Below are 15,891 nucleotides of genomic sequence, written 5' to 3'. Positions count from 1 at the left end.
GTCCGGGTGAGGAAGCGAGCAAACCCAAGAAAGGTGCCTGGACGCACGGGCGGCTGAGCCCGCAGGGCTTGGGGCCACGGAGGCTTGGCAGCAGGGCCTTTTCTGGGTGGGGTGGGGTGGGGCGGGGTGGTGGGCGTCTGCGTGGGAGAGGCAGCGGGCGGCAGGTAGCAGCCAGCGGTTGCAGGAGCGCTGCCCGGAGCGCCTTTCAGCCGGCAGACCTAGCTGGGCTCTGGGGCTGCAGTGCGGGACCAAAAGGGGACGCTGTGGCTGCATGGGCCGGGAATCGAACCCGGGCCTCCCGCGTGGCAGGCGAGAATTCTACCACTGAACCACCCATGCACCGATGACCAAAGCCGCCCGACGCCGCCCCAGAGGCGCTGACCGCCACCCGCCCGGCACTGCTCACTGCTCGCCCGTCGCCCGTCGCCCGTCGGCATCTATCTGCTCTATCGGAACAGGAGACGACGGGAGATAGAGGTTGGGGGTGGGGGGCGCGACCTGAAAGCCAGGATCCGGGCACGTGCAGGACCCCAGGGCGCGGCGCTCTCGGAGGGACCCACTCGGCCCGTCCCGCGCCTTCTGCGCCGACCACGGCCGCCGCGACCCTGTCGGTGTCGCCCGAGGGGGCCGGGAGCCGACGCCGTCTGCCCGGCGCCGGCATCCCTGTCAGGTGCAGGCGCAGGCGCCGCGTGGTCGCTGCGGCCGCGCGCCGACGTTCCTCTCAGCGACCGCCGGGTCCCGACCCCAAGGCGTGTGAGCCCGGCTCGAGCGCTCTGGCGGCCCGCGCTCCCGAGGTCCGGCTCTGACGGGGTGGTGGTGCTGGTGAGGAGGGGCCCTTTGGCATTGCGGCTCCTGGCTCGGGGACTGCCGGCTGAGGCAGGGAGCGCGCGCAGGCGGGCTTGGCTGCGGCCCGGGCAGCGGCTTCCCCCGGGAACGGGCGCGGGGGCGCCTGTGGGTGGGCTGCACGGGCACGCAGGGCTTCCGCTCCCTCCCCAGAGGAGCACCCTTCCCGGGACGGACTCGTGCCAGGAAGACCGGTGTTCGCTGGCCGGCAGGAAGGCTGGGAGGCACGTGTCCCTGGCGGGCGGCAGGCAGGTGTGGCCCGGCCAAGGCCGCAAGGCGCAGAAGCGTCGAGGGCACGCAGCACCCCCCTGGCGGGCAAGGCGGGGGCTCGGCCGCCTCGGTGTGGCTGGGGAGCGCAGGCGGGCCGGCGGGCCGGCTGCGGAGGACAGGGTGCCGGCCGGAGGGAGAGCGGCCGGGGGCGGACGTGGAAGCAAGGCTGCGAGAGCCAGTTGGCCGTTCCCGGCAGAAGTCGGAGCGCCGGCGACGCGAGGAGGGCTTGCCACCCGCGGCGGGGCTGCGTGCTTCGGCGCGGCCGGGGGCGGGGCGGGGCCGTGGAAGTGAAAGTGGGAGGGTGGGCGAGGGTGGGCGAGGGTGGGCGAGGGTGGGCGAGGGGAAAGCGGGGAGGCAGGAAAACCAGCAGCTGCAGCTGCAGCTGCAGCCAGCTGGAGAGGAAGGATGCGCTGAGGAGGACTGAAGGTTCCTGGGGCGGGGGTGCAGGTGGCGGGAGGCAGCGCGTGTGTGGAGAAAGGCAGTGGCGCGGGGAGGACGGGTGCGTTTGTCCGGCGGGCCAAAAGGCTGGCTTGTCAGGAGTGGGATTCGAACCCACGCCTCCAGGGGAGACTGCGACCTGAACGCAGCGCCTTAGACCGCTCGGCCATCCTGACGGCGGGCCTGGCTGGGCGCGTGGCCGCTCGCCTGGCTGGGACCCGACGCGGTGCGAGCCCCGGTGCCCTTGGCGGGCCGCGCGCTGCGCCGCGGCAGGCAGCCAGGCAGGCAGGCAGGCAGGCGGCCGTCCGGGGTGGGTGTCGACGGAGTCGGCGCGCGGCGGCCGCAGGTCGCGCCCCGGACCCAGCCGGGCCCTGGGCGGGCCGGCCCCTCCCCAGCCGCGCCTCTCCTGGCCGGACGCCGGCCGGCGCGCGCCCACCGTGTCCTCGCAGCCTGGCTTTCCTTCTCGGGCCCCCTTCTGCCGGCGGAATGCCCGCGTTGGAGGCAAGAGGCGGCGCGCACTGGGGCGTGTCCAGTGCCCCGGGGGTCCGGGGCCCTGTCGGGGTGGCGGGCTGCCGCTGTGACCGAGGCGGTTGGTTGGGTGCGCGGTTGGGTCGGGACCCGCGGTGGCCGGGGGCCCGTGCTGGGCAGGGGGACGCGTCGGCAGGCAGCCCGAGAGCCGGTGAGCGGCCGGGCGGTAGGACGGTCGCCGCCGTCCTCGTTAGTATAGTGGTGAGTATCCCCGCCTGTCACGCGGGAGACCGGGGTTCGATTCCCCGACGGGGAGGCCACACCCCCTTTTTGGTGGCCGCGGTCGCTCTCTGTCCTGCCGCCAGGCCCCCAAGGGCCCTTGGTCTCGTCCCGCCGCCTTTGGGCGAGGCGCCAGGGCGCGGTGCCCTGCCTAGCCACCGTCGACCCCCCTCTCCCCGTGCAGCCCTCCAGCCTGACTGAGCCCTTTGTGGTCGCCGGGCGCACGGTCGCCACGGCCGAGCGAGGGCCTCCTTGGCCACCCCACGGCCTTGCCCGACCAGAGCCGGAGCTTGCAGCGCGCCCGGCTGCCCGGCCGCCCACGCACCCACCCCCACTGGCTGCCTCAGTGGGCTCCTAGGCTCTTGACGCCCCCGCCGTGCGGCTCGGCACAGCGCCGCGACGCGTGCAGGCAGCTGGGTCCCGTGTCCCCAAGTCGTCGTGGGAAGTGGCGGCGCCCAGCGCCCGGTGGAGAAGGGCTTTTTTGGCCAGCTGGGTGCGGGAAGCTGCGTGCCCCGCGTTGCCCGCCGGGGCTGAGGGCGGAGGCGTTCGCGGGCCGCGGCGGGGAGCGAAGGGCCGGAGGGCCGCAAGGCCGTCGGGCCGGTGGACCACGCAACGGCGTCGCGCTGGCGCGCATGGGGCGGCGCGCGGCTGCTGGGTGGCGCCGGCGGCGGCGCAGAGCCTCCGGCTGACGGGGCGTCGGGGCAGGGATGCGGAGGCGGCGGCGGCGGCGGCGGCGGCGGGGAGAGTATGCTGGGGCGAGCCCGGGGCCGGCGTCCGGAGGCCGCCCGGGCTGTGTAGCGTTGGTGGTATAGTGGTGAGCATAGCTGCCTTCCAAGCAGTTGACCCGGGTTCGATTCCCGGCCAACGCAGCGGGCTGACCTTTTGCTGAGCTGCACCGTCCTCCCGGCAGGGGCGTTCGGAGGGGAGAGAGAGCTGGGTGCGGGGAGCCAGCCCGCTGGCCCCGCGGCTTTTGGCGTGTGTGCGAGAAGCCGGCGGCGCGCGCAGTGTTTTGAGGGTGCGGAAAGCAAGACGGCACGCCAGGGCAGGCGGACTGACAGGGCCGGCGGGCGGCTGGACTTGCAAAGGCGGGGTGTGGGCAGCAAGGGGGCGCGGGCGGGTGGCATGGAGGCGCTGGGTTCAGCCGGAGCAGGCGAGGGCCGTGCCCCGACGCTCCCTGGTGGTCTAGTGGTTAGGATTCGGCGCTCTCACCGCCGCGGCCCGGGTTCGATTCCCGGTCAGGGAAGCCTTTCTTCTTCCTCTCCGGAGGCCTGCCACCTGCCGAGGTCCTCGCCGGCGACCCGCCCAGCCTTTTAGCCTACGCAATGGCAACCCACTCCAGTCCTCTTGCCTGGAAAATCCCATGGACGGAGGAGCCTGGGAGGCTGCAGACCATGGGGGCGCTAAAAGTCCGATAGGACCGAGCGACTTCACTTTCACTTTTCACTTTCACGCATTGCAGAAGGAAATGGCAAGCCACTCCAGTGTCCTTGCCTGGAGAATCCCAGGGACGGGGGAGCCTGGTGGGCTGCCGTCTAGTCTATGGGGTCGCACAGAGTCGGACAGGACTGAAGCGACTTAGCAGCTCAGCACTGCGCCAGAGGCCCCCCCGGGACCCTGCACCTCCAGCCCAAGCGCGATTCAGGCCACCTCCGCCGTCCCCCGGGGCAAAGCTTTTTTGGCCGCAGTGGCGACCTCGCGCCGCGCCGCTTTCACCACGACCGGCCTGAGGCCTCCCATTTCCCGCCTCCCTCCCTCCTGAGGGGCTGCGGCTGCTGGCCCTGGTGGCGGCCGTGATGCTCCTGGGCTTGTGCTGGTTCTCCTGCTGTGGGTGGGGGTGAGGAGGTGGGGTTGGATAGGGCGGGTGGGGGTAGGCGCGGGGGTAGGGGCGCGGGCTGCGGTGGTCACCAACCACCAACGGGGGCCAGCAGCGGCAGGGGCGGTGGCCGCAGCCCAAGGTGAGCGAGGGGGATCTGCCTCTGGGAGAGGGGGCCAGTGGCCACGGACACGCCTGCCTTCCCATGTCCCTCATGCCAGCCACCTCTCTGGGCGGCTTGGCCACTGCGTGCCAGGTCCCGGGCTGGCTGTGACTCCCGTATGCCGCTGGTGTCTCCAAGAGGGTTCTGGTCTGGACTGGGCTCTGGGAGGCGGACCACGGCGCCCGGGAGGCATCGGGATCAGTTCGGTCGCTCAGGGCACTGCAGCAGCCCCAGGCTTCCCTGTCCATCACCGACTCGCGCGGCTTGCTCAAACCCACGTCCGTCCAGTCGGGGATGCCATCCAAGCCTCTCATCTTCTGTCGGGTCGTCCCCGTCTCCTCCTGCCTTCCATCAGGGTCTTCTCCCGTGAGTCAGTCCTGCGGGTCAGGTGGCCAGAGGATCGGAGTTGCAGCTTCAGCCTCAGTCCTTCCAATGAATATCCAGGACTGATTTCCTCTAGGATGGACGGGTTGGGTCTCCTCGCAGTCCAAGGGACTCTCAAGAGTCTTCTCCAACACCGCAGTCCAAAAGCATCAATTCTTCGGCACTCGGCCTTCTTTATACTCCACCTCTCACATCTGTTCGTGACCGCCGGAGAAGCCGTAGCTTTCACGAGACGGACCCTCGTCACACCCCTCGTCTCTGCTTTTGGACATGCTGTCAAGATTGGTCATAGCTTTTCTCCCAAGGAGGCGAACGTCTTTTCATTTCACGGCCGCGGCCGGCGTCTGCAGTGCTTTGGGGGAGCCCCCCCAAATGAAGTCTCGCCCGCTTTCTGTTGTTTCCCCGTCTATTTGCCATGAAGTGATGGGACGGGATGCCATGATCTTAGTTTTCTGAATGTTGAGTTTGAAGCCAACGTTTTCACTCTCCTCTTTCACTTTCCTCAAGAGGCTCTTTAGTTCTTCTTCGCTCTCCCCGAGGCCAAGGGGTGAAGATGGATGTGGACCTGTGCCGCGAATCCCACCACCGCGCAGTGGAAGGGAGAGAGCTCGCAGATCCGGGCGGGGCGGGGCGGGCCGGCCCGGCCCGGCTGGGAAAAGCTAGCCCACCAGCCGGGAGGCGGCAGATGCGCTCGAGGCAGCGATGCCTGCCGGGGAGGACAACCCGACCATCAGGGTGTTTCCCTTGCCTGACCACAGCTCTCAAGCCTACCGGACTGAGGCAAGGTTTACCCAGGCCTCCCTCCCCCACTCGTAACCAAAGGTGGGCACTCGGGCGCGCGCGCACGCACACACACACACACACACACACACACACACAGAGCGCCCTGTTCCACGCACCCCTCCCCTAGTTATGACATCTAAGAGTTTCCCATTCTCTCTAACCTGTCTATCCAGGATCCACTCTATCCCTCTCCCCTACCTGTCATCGTCTTCCCCTAGGAACTCTCCCCGAGGGTAATCGCCCACCACAGTCTCCCCCTGGGCCAATCTCGGGCTCATCTATCCCCAAAGGGTTTCATTTCACGCCTGTTCAAGGACTGTGTCCTTCGGAGGTGAAGTGGACGGCCGACGAAGGTCACCAAAGTGCGTAGAGGGCGGCACATTTGGGTGCGAAAGGCACGAAGCCGAGTCCCCTTTGGGAAAAGAGCCCCCGTGTCCCGACGTGTGCTTGTGGTTGTTAAAGGAGGTCTCCTTGAGGCCCCTGCCGTGTCGTGGGCGTCAGCGTGCGTGGGGGAGAGTATGGGACGAAGGTGCTTGGGGCCCTGGCTGGTGGGCGCCCCACGTGGATCAGGGACCTGGGCAGCGCGATCACAGGCAGAGGGGGTGGCAGCGAGCCGAGGGGCTGGCAGGCAGGCCCGGGGGTGCTTGGGTGGGGTCTGCCTGGAGGGCCGGCGGGAAGGGGCGTGTGGGGCTCGCGGGAACCTGGCCCAAAGATCGGCAGGCCACTTGAGCAGGCCCTCTGCAGAAGCATGGGCGCGGTGGCGAAGCCGTGCCAGGCGCAGGTGAGAGGCCGGGACGGATCTGCGGGAGGTAGGGGTGGGTGCGGGGTCGGGGTGGGTCTGTGGAGCCGGAGGGAGGCCCGAGCTGGTGAACGTCAGGGCAGGGCAGGCCAGGCCAGGGCAGGACGTGTGAGGGGTGGCCCGAGCTCCAGGGGGATGGCGGCGGGGGTGGGGGCATGGGGCCGAGCCTGGAGTCTGGAGGGAAAGGCAGAGGGCAGGCCGTGACAGTGAGGGTGCTGTGGCGTGAGGAAGATGGTGCGAGAGCACTCCATTTGGGCGGGGTGGCGGGTGAACGGGCGAGCCACACTGGTGCGCGGTGCCGCAGGCTGCTCAGGCTCAGCGGTGGGCTGAGGACACAGGCAAGCGAACGACAGAAACGGAGTGCCAGATGGGGGCCAGAACTGGTCCGAGATGGGTGGGTGGGCCCGCCGTACCGCCCCAGAGACCAAAGTCACCACTCATCAGGAGCAAATGTCCAGTCTCGGGTGTGACATGGCTGGGGGGTCAGGGTAGGATGGGGGGTGGTGGTTGGGAGCTCGGGTGGCTGAGATTTCACGAGGACCAAGGAGAGCTCCCATGTGACCGAGCACAGTCATCCCTCCAGGGTACACACCCGCAGAGGGCAAACGTCGGGGAGGTCTGAGGTCCGCACACCGCCACGGACACGGCAGCACTGTTTGCCGTCGCCAAGACACGGAGCAAGGCCCAGCGCCCATGCACACGTGGCGGGCCCGAGAAGAGGTGGCACAGGTGTAGCATGGAACCATCACTCAGGCATAAGGAAATAAACCAAGTGTTGCCATTTGTCACAAGCAATGACGGACCTAGAGACTCTTACACTTGGTGAAGAATGTCAGACCGCGTGGGACAAAGACATGTGGAACGTGTGAAAGAATGCAAAACGACGCTATTTGCCGGGGAGAAACCCACTCACGCAGAACACCACCTTAGGGTAACGCCAGCGGAAAGGCAGCGCTGGAGCGACGAGTGTGCAGCTGGGACCAACAGATACGCAGGACCCTGGATAGAGGGAGAAGCGCCCAGGTGATCCAGTTCAACACAGGGAATAAGCGTCAGGACCCTGGAATACCCTCAAGTGGAAAAGAATCTGAAAACATACACGAAATCCAAAATCTGTACATGGGAAACAGAATCACTTTGCGGTCCATCGGAAACGAGCACAATATTGGAAATCCACTGTACTTCCGCAACAACCGCAACTCCGACATTCGAGTAAGCTTTGACAAGAAAACGAAATCTACAGGCAACTAAGTCAGCGGGAAACAGGCGAGCTGTCCCAAGCCCACCCTGGGTACATACCCGTGAGAGCCGCAACTCTTCATTCGGAAAGACACATGCCAACCCCACGGTCATGGCAGCACTGTTTGCCGTAGCCGAGACGTGGAGGAAACCCTAGTGCCCATCCCCAACGGCTCACCCACGAAGGTGCCATACCAGAGAAAGGGAGAGAATGGGATGCCACTGAGCCGTCCACACGAGTCAAGTTAGTGTCACTGGCAGCAACAGCGGCTGGAGCTGCAGAATATTACCCTTGGTGAGGGAAGTCACACAGACAGGGTCACAGATGGGGGAATCTAAAGTGTTGTACATATTCACCCCTGTGCCCACCAGCGACAGACTCTCAGGCTCGGGAAAGCAGCCTCGGGCTTCCCAAGGGCAGAGTCACGCACGGAGGGATGGATGAGGAGCCGGCCTCAACGGATGTACCGTACCAGTACTGCGTAGAAAGGAGAGGAGCAACGAGGATACACGGGATGCTACAGGGAATGAGATCCCACATCCTGTCATCACCTGTAACGGAAACCGATCTGAAACCCTAATCCTACATGCACAGGAGTGAATCACAACGCTGTACAGCGGACACGGGCACCAGGCTGTAGATCGTGCTGTTCTACACTTCCAGAACAACGACTGCCACTCCGGGGAAGTCCGTCAGTCGAGGATCGGTCCAAGAGTAGGAAAAAGAAGAGCTTACATTGTGATCCAGCAGACCCAATCCCGGCTACTCATCGGGAAAAGACAACACGCCCAAGGGGAAGAGAGGCGGGCATCCCCCAGGGTCATCGCAGCCCTCGGTGCCGTAGCCGAGACATGGGAAACGCTCATGTGCCGGTCGGCCCGTGGCCGGCACAAGAAGGTGAGGCAAATACATACCGTGGAATGTGACGCAGCCATCAAGAAGGAGCAGCCATCGCCATGGGCCACAAGGCCGGACGGACCCACAGAAGGGACCACTGAGTGAAGTGGGTCGGGTGGAGAGGGACAAAGCTCTGTGGACTCGAACAACGAATACAAAGGAATGTCTGTGCAACGGGAAACCGACCTTGAGACGTAGAAAAGGTGCATAGGGCTACCCAAGGGGAAAGGCAGGGAAGGGACGAAGTTGGAGTCGGATCAAGAGATAGGAAATACTATGCTTACAGTCGATGAGCAACAGAGCTTTCCTCTGTAGCATGAGAACTGTATTCGTGTCTCACCTTAACCTACACTGGAAAATCACCTGGAAAAGAACAGGGGACTGAATCCCTTTGCCGAGCACCTGAGACTAACCCAGGACTGTAAATCAGTTCTACTGGTGTTGGAAGCCGCAGAAAGAGGAGCAGGCCCTGGCCTGGGGTGGGGGGTGGGGGGAGGCAGGCCAGTGCGACAAATGCAAAGGCAGGTTCCTGGACAAGACTGGGATTTGGAATGGCTCAGGGAGGAACTGGGCGTGGGGAGGAGGGGGGGGTGTGCAGATGGGGGAGGCGCCGAGCAGGGTGGGGGTGGGATGATGGGGTGCGTTTGGGGAAGTCGGGGGACGGTGAGGGTGCAGGCTGAGGTGGTGGTGCTCTTGCGGCAGGGCTGATGCTGAGGTGTGGCGCGCAACAGGGTTTCAGGGGGATGGGGTGATGTTGGAGACGGTGAGGCCGTCCCTGTTGGAGACCTATTTCTGCCGAGGGACGGGGAGCTGGTGGACTGCTTTGGAACTCCTCCTGCAAGACTCTGGTCCAGGGACCCTCCAGGCGAAAGGGATGTATGCTTGCCAGATGTGGCAACTTCCTTGCTCCTGGCCGTGCAAACGTAGTGTGATTGATTCTCCGGAGTGTGGGGAGAGTGAGGCAGGGAGCTTGGAGACGGACGTTGTGAAAGGTGACGAGGTGGTGCGGGCGGCTGCCAGCCGTGGGGTATTCCTTCCAGGGCAATCCCTGAGCCCCCGGCTGGGTCCGGGTGAGGAAGCGAGCAAACCCAAGAAAGGTGCCTGGACGCACGGGCGGCTGAGCCCGCAGGGCTTGGGGCCACGGAGGCTTGGCAGCAGGGCCTTTTCTGGGTGGGGTGGGGTGGGGCGGGGTGGTGGGCGTCTGCGTGGGAGAGGCAGCGGGCGGCAGGTAGCAGCCAGCGGTTGCAGGAGCGCTGCCCGGAGCGCCTTTCAGCCGGCAGACCTAGCTGGGCTCTGGGGCTGCAGTGCGGGACCAAAAGGGGACGCTGTGGCTGCATGGGCCGGGAATCGAACCCGGGCCTCCCGCGTGGCAGGCGAGAATTCTACCACTGAACCACCCATGCACCGATGACCAAAGCCGCCCGACGCCGCCCCAGAGGCGCTGACCGCCACCCGCCCGGCACTGCTCACTGCTCGCCCGTCGCCCGTCGCCCGTCGGCATCTATCTGCTCTATCGGAACAGGAGACGACGGGAGATAGAGGTTGGGGGTGGGGGGCGCGACCTGAAAGCCAGGATCCGGGCACGTGCAGGACCCCAGGGCGCGGCGCTCTCGGAGGGACCCACTCGGCCCGTCCCGCGCCTTCTGCGCCGACCACGGCCGCCGCGACCCTGTCGGTGTCGCCCGAGGGGGCCGGGAGCCGACGCCGTCTGCCCGGCGCCGGCATCCCTGTCAGGTGCAGGCGCAGGCGCCGCGTGGTCGCTGCGGCCGCGCGCCGACGTTCCTCTCAGCGACCGCCGGGTCCCGACCCCAAGGCGTGTGAGCCCGGCTCGAGCGCTCTGGCGGCCCGCGCTCCCGAGGTCCGGCTCTGACGGGGTGGTGGTGCTGGTGAGGAGGGGCCCTTTGGCATTGCGGCTCCTGGCTCGGGGACTGCCGGCTGAGGCAGGGAGCGCGCGCAGGCGGGCTTGGCTGCGGCCCGGGCAGCGGCTTCCCCCGGGAACGGGCGCGGGGGCGCCTGTGGGTGGGCTGCACGGGCACGCAGGGCTTCCGCTCCCTCCCCAGAGGAGCACCCTTCCCGGGACGGACTCGTGCCAGGAAGACCGGTGTTCGCTGGCCGGCAGGAAGGCTGGGAGGCACGTGTCCCTGGCGGGCGGCAGGCAGGTGTGGCCCGGCCAAGGCCGCAAGGCGCAGAAGCGTCGAGGGCACGCAGCACCCCCCTGGCGGGCAAGGCGGGGGCTCGGCCGCCTCGGTGTGGCTGGGGAGCGCAGGCGGGCCGGCGGGCCGGCTGCGGAGGACAGGGTGCCGGCCGGAGGGAGAGCGGCCGGGGGCGGACGTGGAAGCAAGGCTGCGAGAGCCAGTTGGCCGTTCCCGGCAGAAGTCGGAGCGCCGGCGACGCGAGGAGGGCTTGCCACCCGCGGCGGGGCTGCGTGCTTCGGCGCGGCCGGGGGCGGGGCGGGGCCGTGGAAGTGAAAGTGGGAGGGTGGGCGAGGGTGGGCGAGGGTGGGCGAGGGTGGGCGAGGGGAAAGCGGGGAGGCAGGAAAACCAGCAGCTGCAGCTGCAGCTGCAGCCAGCTGGAGAGGAAGGATGCGCTGAGGAGGACTGAAGGTTCCTGGGGCGGGGGTGCAGGTGGCGGGAGGCAGCGCGTGTGTGGAGAAAGGCAGTGGCGCGGGGAGGACGGGTGCGTTTGTCCGGCGGGCCAAAAGGCTGGCTTGTCAGGAGTGGGATTCGAACCCACGCCTCCAGGGGAGACTGCGACCTGAACGCAGCGCCTTAGACCGCTCGGCCATCCTGACGGCGGGCCTGGCTGGGCGCGTGGCCGCTCGCCTGGCTGGGACCCGACGCGGTGCGAGCCCCGGTGCCCTTGGCGGGCCGCGCGCTGCGCCGCGGCAGGCAGCCAGGCAGGCAGGCAGGCAGGCGGCCGTCCGGGGTGGGTGTCGACGGAGTCGGCGCGCGGCGGCCGCAGGTCGCGCCCCGGACCCAGCCGGGCCCTGGGCGGGCCGGCCCCTCCCCAGCCGCGCCTCTCCTGGCCGGACGCCGGCCGGCGCGCGCCCACCGTGTCCTCGCAGCCTGGCTTTCCTTCTCGGGCCCCCTTCTGCCGGCGGAATGCCCGCGTTGGAGGCAAGAGGCGGCGCGCACTGGGGCGTGTCCAGTGCCCCGGGGGTCCGGGGCCCTGTCGGGGTGGCGGGCTGCCGCTGTGACCGAGGCGGTTGGTTGGGTGCGCGGTTGGGTCGGGACCCGCGGTGGCCGGGGGCCCGTGCTGGGCAGGGGGACGCGTCGGCAGGCAGCCCGAGAGCCGGTGAGCGGCCGGGCGGTAGGACGGTCGCCGCCGTCCTCGTTAGTATAGTGGTGAGTATCCCCGCCTGTCACGCGGGAGACCGGGGTTCGATTCCCCGACGGGGAGGCCACACCCCCTTTTTGGTGGCCGCGGTCGCTCTCTGTCCTGCCGCCAGGCCCCCAAGGGCCCTTGGTCTCGTCCCGCCGCCTTTGGGCGAGGCGCCAGGGCGCGGTGCCCTGCCTAGCCACCGTCGACCCCCCTCTCCCCGTGCAGCCCTCCAGCCTGACTGAGCCCTTTGTGGTCGCCGGGCGCACGGTCGCCACGGCCGAGCGAGGGCCTCCTTGGCCACCCCACGGCCTTGCCCGACCAGAGCCGGAGCTTGCGGCGCGCCCGGCTGCCCGGCCGCCCACGCACCCACCCCCACTGGCTGCCTCAGTGGGCTCCTAGGCTCTTGACGCCCCCGCCGTGCGGCTCGGCACAGCGCCGCGACGCGTGCAGGCAGCTGGGTCCCGTGTCCCCAAGTCGTCGTGGGAAGTGGCGGCGCCCAGCGCCCGGGGAGAAGGGCTTTTTTGGCAGCTGGGTGCGGGAAGCTGCGTGCCCCGCGTTGCCCGCCGGGGCTGAGGGCGGAGGCGTTCGCGGGCCGCGGCGGGAGCGAAGGGCCGGAGGGCCGCAAGGCCGTCGGGCCGGTGGACCACGCAACGGCGTCGCGCTGGCGCGCATGGGGCGGCGCGCGGCTGCTGGGTGGCGCCGGCGGCGGCGCAGAGCCTCCGGCTGACGGGGCTGTCGGGGCAGGGATGCGGAGGCGGCGGCGGCGGCGGCGGCGGGAGAGTTATGCTGGGCGAGCCCGGGGCCGGCGTCCGGAGGCCGCCCGGGCTGTGTAGCGTTGGTGGTATAGTGGTGAGCATAGCTGCCTTCCAAGCAGTTGACCCGGGTTCGATTCCCGGCCAACGCAGCGGGCTGACCTTTTGCTGAGCTGCACCGTCCTCCCGGCAGGGGCGTTCGGAGGGAGAGAGAGCTGGGTGCGGGGAGCCAGCCCGCTGGCCCCGCGGCTTTTGGCGTGTGTGCGAGAAGCCGGCGGCGCGGCGCAGTGTTTTGAGGGTGCGGAAAGCAAGACGGCACGCCAGGGCAGGCCGGACTGACAGGGCCGGCGGGCGGCTGGACTTGCAAAGGCGGGGTGTGGGCAGCAAGGGGGCGCGGGCGGTGGCATGGAGGCGCTGGGTTCAGCCGGAGCAGGCGAGGGCCGTGCCCCGACGCTCCCTGGTGGTCTAGTGGTTAGGATTCGGCTCTCACCGCCGCGGCCCGGGTTCGATTCCCGGTCAGGGAAGCCTTTCTTCTTCCTCTCCGGAGGCCTGCCACCTGCCGAGGTCCTCGCCGGCGACCCGCCCAGCCTTTTAGCCTACGCAATGGCAACCCACCCAGTCCTCTTGCCTGGAAAATCCCATGGACGGAGGAGCCTGGGAGGCTGCAGACCATGGGGGCGCTAAAAGTCCGATAGGACCGAGCGACTTCACTTTCACTTTTCACTTTCACGCATTGCAGAAGGAAATGGCAAGCCACTCCAGTGTCCTTGCCTGGAGAATCCCAGGGACGGGGGAGCCTGGTGGGCTGCCGTCTAGTCTATGGGGTCGCACAGAGTCGGACAGGACTGAAGCGACTTAGCAGCTCAGCACTGCGCCAGAGGCCCCCCCGGGACCCTGCACCTCCAGCCCAAGCGCGATTCAGGCCACCTCCGCCGTCCCCCGGGGCAAAGCTTTTTTGGCCGCAGTGGCGACCTCGCGCCGCGCCGCTTTCACCACGACCGGCCTGAGGCCTCCCATGCCCGCCTCCCTCCCTCCTGAGGGGCTGCGGCTGCTGGCCCTGGTGGCGGCCGTGATGCTCCTGGGCTTGTGCTGGTTCTCCTGCTGTGGGTGGGGGTGAGGAGGTGGGGTTGGATAGGGCGGGTGGGGGTAGGCGCGGGGGTAGGGGCGCGGGCTGCGGTGGTCACCAACCACCAACGGGGGCCAGCAGCGGCAGGGGCGGTGGCCGCAGCCCAAGGTGAGCGAGGGGGATCTGCCTCTGGTAGTGGGGGCCAGTGGCCACGGACACGCCTGCCTTCCCATGTCCCTCATGCCAGCCACCTCTCTGGGCGGCTTGGCCACTGCGTGCCAGGTCCCGGGCTGGCTGTGACTCCCGTATGCCACTGGTGTCTCCAAGAGGGTTCTGGTCTGGACTGGGCTCTGGGAGGCGGACCACGGCGCCGGGAGGCATCGGGATCAGTTCGGTCGCTCAGGGCACTGCAGCAGCCCCAGGCTTCCCTGTCCATCACCGACTCGCGCGGCTTGCTCAAACCCACGTCCGTCCAGTCGGGGATGCCATCCAAGCCTCTCATCTTCTGTCGGGTCGTCCCCGTCTCCTCCTGCCTTCCATCAGGGTCTTCTCCCGTGAGTCAGTCCTGCGGGTCAGGTGGCCAGAGGATCGGAGTTGCAGCTTCAGCCTCAGTCCTTCCAATGAATATCCAGGACTGATTTCCTCTAGGATGGACGGGTTGGGTCTCCTCGCAGTCCAAGGGACTCTCAAGAGTCTTCTCCAACACCGCAGTCCAAAAGCATCAATTCTTCGGCACTCGGCCTTCTTTATACTCCACCTCTCACATCTGTTCGTGACCGCCGGAGAAGCCGTAGCTTTCACGAGACGGACCCTCGTCACACCCCTCGTCTCTGCTTTTGGACATGCTGTCAAGATTGGTCATAGCTTTTCTCCCAAGGAGGCGAACGTCTTTTCATTTCACGGCCGCGGCCGGCGTCTGCAGTGCTTTGGGGGAGCCCCCCAAATGAAGTCTCGCCCGCTTTCTGTTGTTTCCCCGTCTATTTGCCATGAAGTGATGGGACGGGATGCCATGATCTTAGTTTTCTGAATGTTGAGTTTGAAGCCAACGTTTTCACTCTCCTCTTTCACTTTCCTCAAGAGGCTCTTTAGTTCTTCTTCGCTCTCCCCGAGGCAAAGGGGTGAAGATGGATGTGGACCTGTGCCGCGAATCCCACCACCGCGCAGTGGAAGGGAGAGAGCTCGCAGATCCGGGCGGGGCGGGGCGGGCCGGCCCGGCCCGGCTGGGAAAAGCTAGCCCACCAGCCGGGAGGCGGCAGATGCGCTCGAGGCAGCGATGCCTGCCGGGGAGGACAACCCGACCATCAGGGTGTTTCCCTTGCCTGACCACAGCTCTCAAGCCTACCGGACTGAGGCAAGGTTTACCCAGGCCTCCCTCCCCCACTCGTAACCAAAGGTGGGCACTCGGGCGCGCGCGCACGCACACACACACACACACACACACACACACACAGAGCGCCCTGTTCCACGCACCCCTCCCCTAGTTATGACATCTAAGAGTTTCCCATTCTCTCTAACCTGTCTATCCAGGATCCACTCTATCCCTCTCCCCTACCTGTCATCGTCTTCCCCTAGGAACTCTCCCCGAGGGTAATCGCCCACCACAGTCTCCCCTGGGCCAATCTCGGGCTCATCTATCCCCAAAGGGTTTCATTTCACGCCTGTTCAAGGACTGTGTCCTTTCGGAGGTGAAGTGGACGGCCGACGAAGGTCACCAAAGTGCGTAGAGGGCGGCACATTTGGGTGCGAAAGGCACGAAGCCGAGTCCCCTTTGGAAAAGAGCCCCGTGTCCCGACGTGTGCTTGTGGTTGTTAAAGGAGGTCTCTTGAGGCCCCTGCCGTGTCGTGGGCGTCAGCGTGCGTGGGGGAGAGTATGGGACGAAGGTGCTTGGGGCCCTGGCTGGTGGGCGCCCACGTGGATCAGGGACCTGGGCAGCGCGATCACAGGCAGAGGGGGTGGCAGCGAGCCGAGGGGCTGGCAGGCAGGCCCGGGGGTGCTTGGGTGGGGTCTGCCTGGAGGGCCGGCGGGAAGGGGCGTGTGGGGCTCGCGGGAACCTGGCCCAAAGATCGGCAGGCCACTTGAGCAGGCCCTCTGCAGAAGCATGGGCGCGGTGGCGAAGCCGTGCCAGGCGCAGGTGAGAGGCCGGGACGGATCTGCGGGAGGTAGGGGTGGGTGCGGGGTCGGGGTGGGTCTGTGGAGCCGGAGGAGGCCCGAGCTGGTGAACGTCAGGGCAGGGCAGGCCAGGCCAGGGCAGGACGTGTGAGGGGTGGCCCGAGCTCCAGGGGGATGGCGGCGGGGGTGGGGGCATGGGGCCGAGCCTGGAGTCTGGAGGGAAAGGCAGAGGGCAGGCCGTGACAGTGAGGGTGCTGTGGCGTGAG

General features: G+C 67.5%; 9 non-coding genes across 9 annotated transcripts; 5 read left to right on the top strand and 4 right to left on the bottom strand.

The window, feature by feature from the left end:
- Positions 1-268: 268 nt before the first annotated feature.
- TRNAG-GCC (transfer RNA glycine (anticodon GCC)) lies at positions 269-339 on the bottom strand. Its single transcript has one exon. It is a non-coding gene; the product is annotated as a tRNA-Gly (tRNA).
- Positions 340-1,644: 1,305 nt separating this feature from the next.
- TRNAL-CAG (transfer RNA leucine (anticodon CAG)) lies at positions 1,645-1,727 on the bottom strand. Its single transcript has one exon. It is a non-coding gene; the product is annotated as a tRNA-Leu (tRNA).
- A 536-nt stretch (positions 1,728-2,263) lies between these two features.
- On the top strand, positions 2,264-2,335 carry TRNAD-GUC (transfer RNA aspartic acid (anticodon GUC)). Its single transcript has one exon. It is a non-coding gene; the product is annotated as a tRNA-Asp (tRNA).
- A 760-nt stretch (positions 2,336-3,095) lies between these two features.
- Positions 3,096-3,167, top strand: TRNAG-UCC (transfer RNA glycine (anticodon UCC)). Its single transcript has one exon. It is a non-coding gene; the product is annotated as a tRNA-Gly (tRNA).
- A 302-nt stretch (positions 3,168-3,469) lies between these two features.
- On the top strand, positions 3,470-3,541 carry TRNAE-CUC (transfer RNA glutamic acid (anticodon CUC)). The gene has a single exon. It is a non-coding gene; the product is annotated as a tRNA-Glu (tRNA).
- A 6,168-nt stretch (positions 3,542-9,709) lies between these two features.
- TRNAG-GCC (transfer RNA glycine (anticodon GCC)) lies at positions 9,710-9,780 on the bottom strand. The gene has a single exon. It is a non-coding gene; the product is annotated as a tRNA-Gly (tRNA).
- Positions 9,781-11,085: 1,305 nt separating this feature from the next.
- TRNAL-CAG (transfer RNA leucine (anticodon CAG)) lies at positions 11,086-11,168 on the bottom strand. The gene has a single exon. It is a non-coding gene; the product is annotated as a tRNA-Leu (tRNA).
- Positions 11,169-11,704: 536 nt separating this feature from the next.
- Positions 11,705-11,776, top strand: TRNAD-GUC (transfer RNA aspartic acid (anticodon GUC)). Its single transcript has one exon. It is a non-coding gene; the product is annotated as a tRNA-Asp (tRNA).
- Positions 11,777-12,530: 754 nt separating this feature from the next.
- TRNAG-UCC (transfer RNA glycine (anticodon UCC)) lies at positions 12,531-12,602 on the top strand. The gene has a single exon. It is a non-coding gene; the product is annotated as a tRNA-Gly (tRNA).
- Positions 12,603-15,891: the final 3,289 nt, after the last annotated feature.

This window comes from Bubalus kerabau, chromosome 6, assembly GCF_029407905.1.
Source record: "Bubalus kerabau isolate K-KA32 ecotype Philippines breed swamp buffalo chromosome 6, PCC_UOA_SB_1v2, whole genome shotgun sequence".
Lineage (NCBI taxonomy): Eukaryota > Metazoa > Chordata > Mammalia > Artiodactyla > Bovidae > Bubalus > Bubalus kerabau.
The sequence above is the reverse complement of the archived record's forward strand: the minus strand, read 5'-3'. Positions and strand labels throughout refer to the sequence as shown.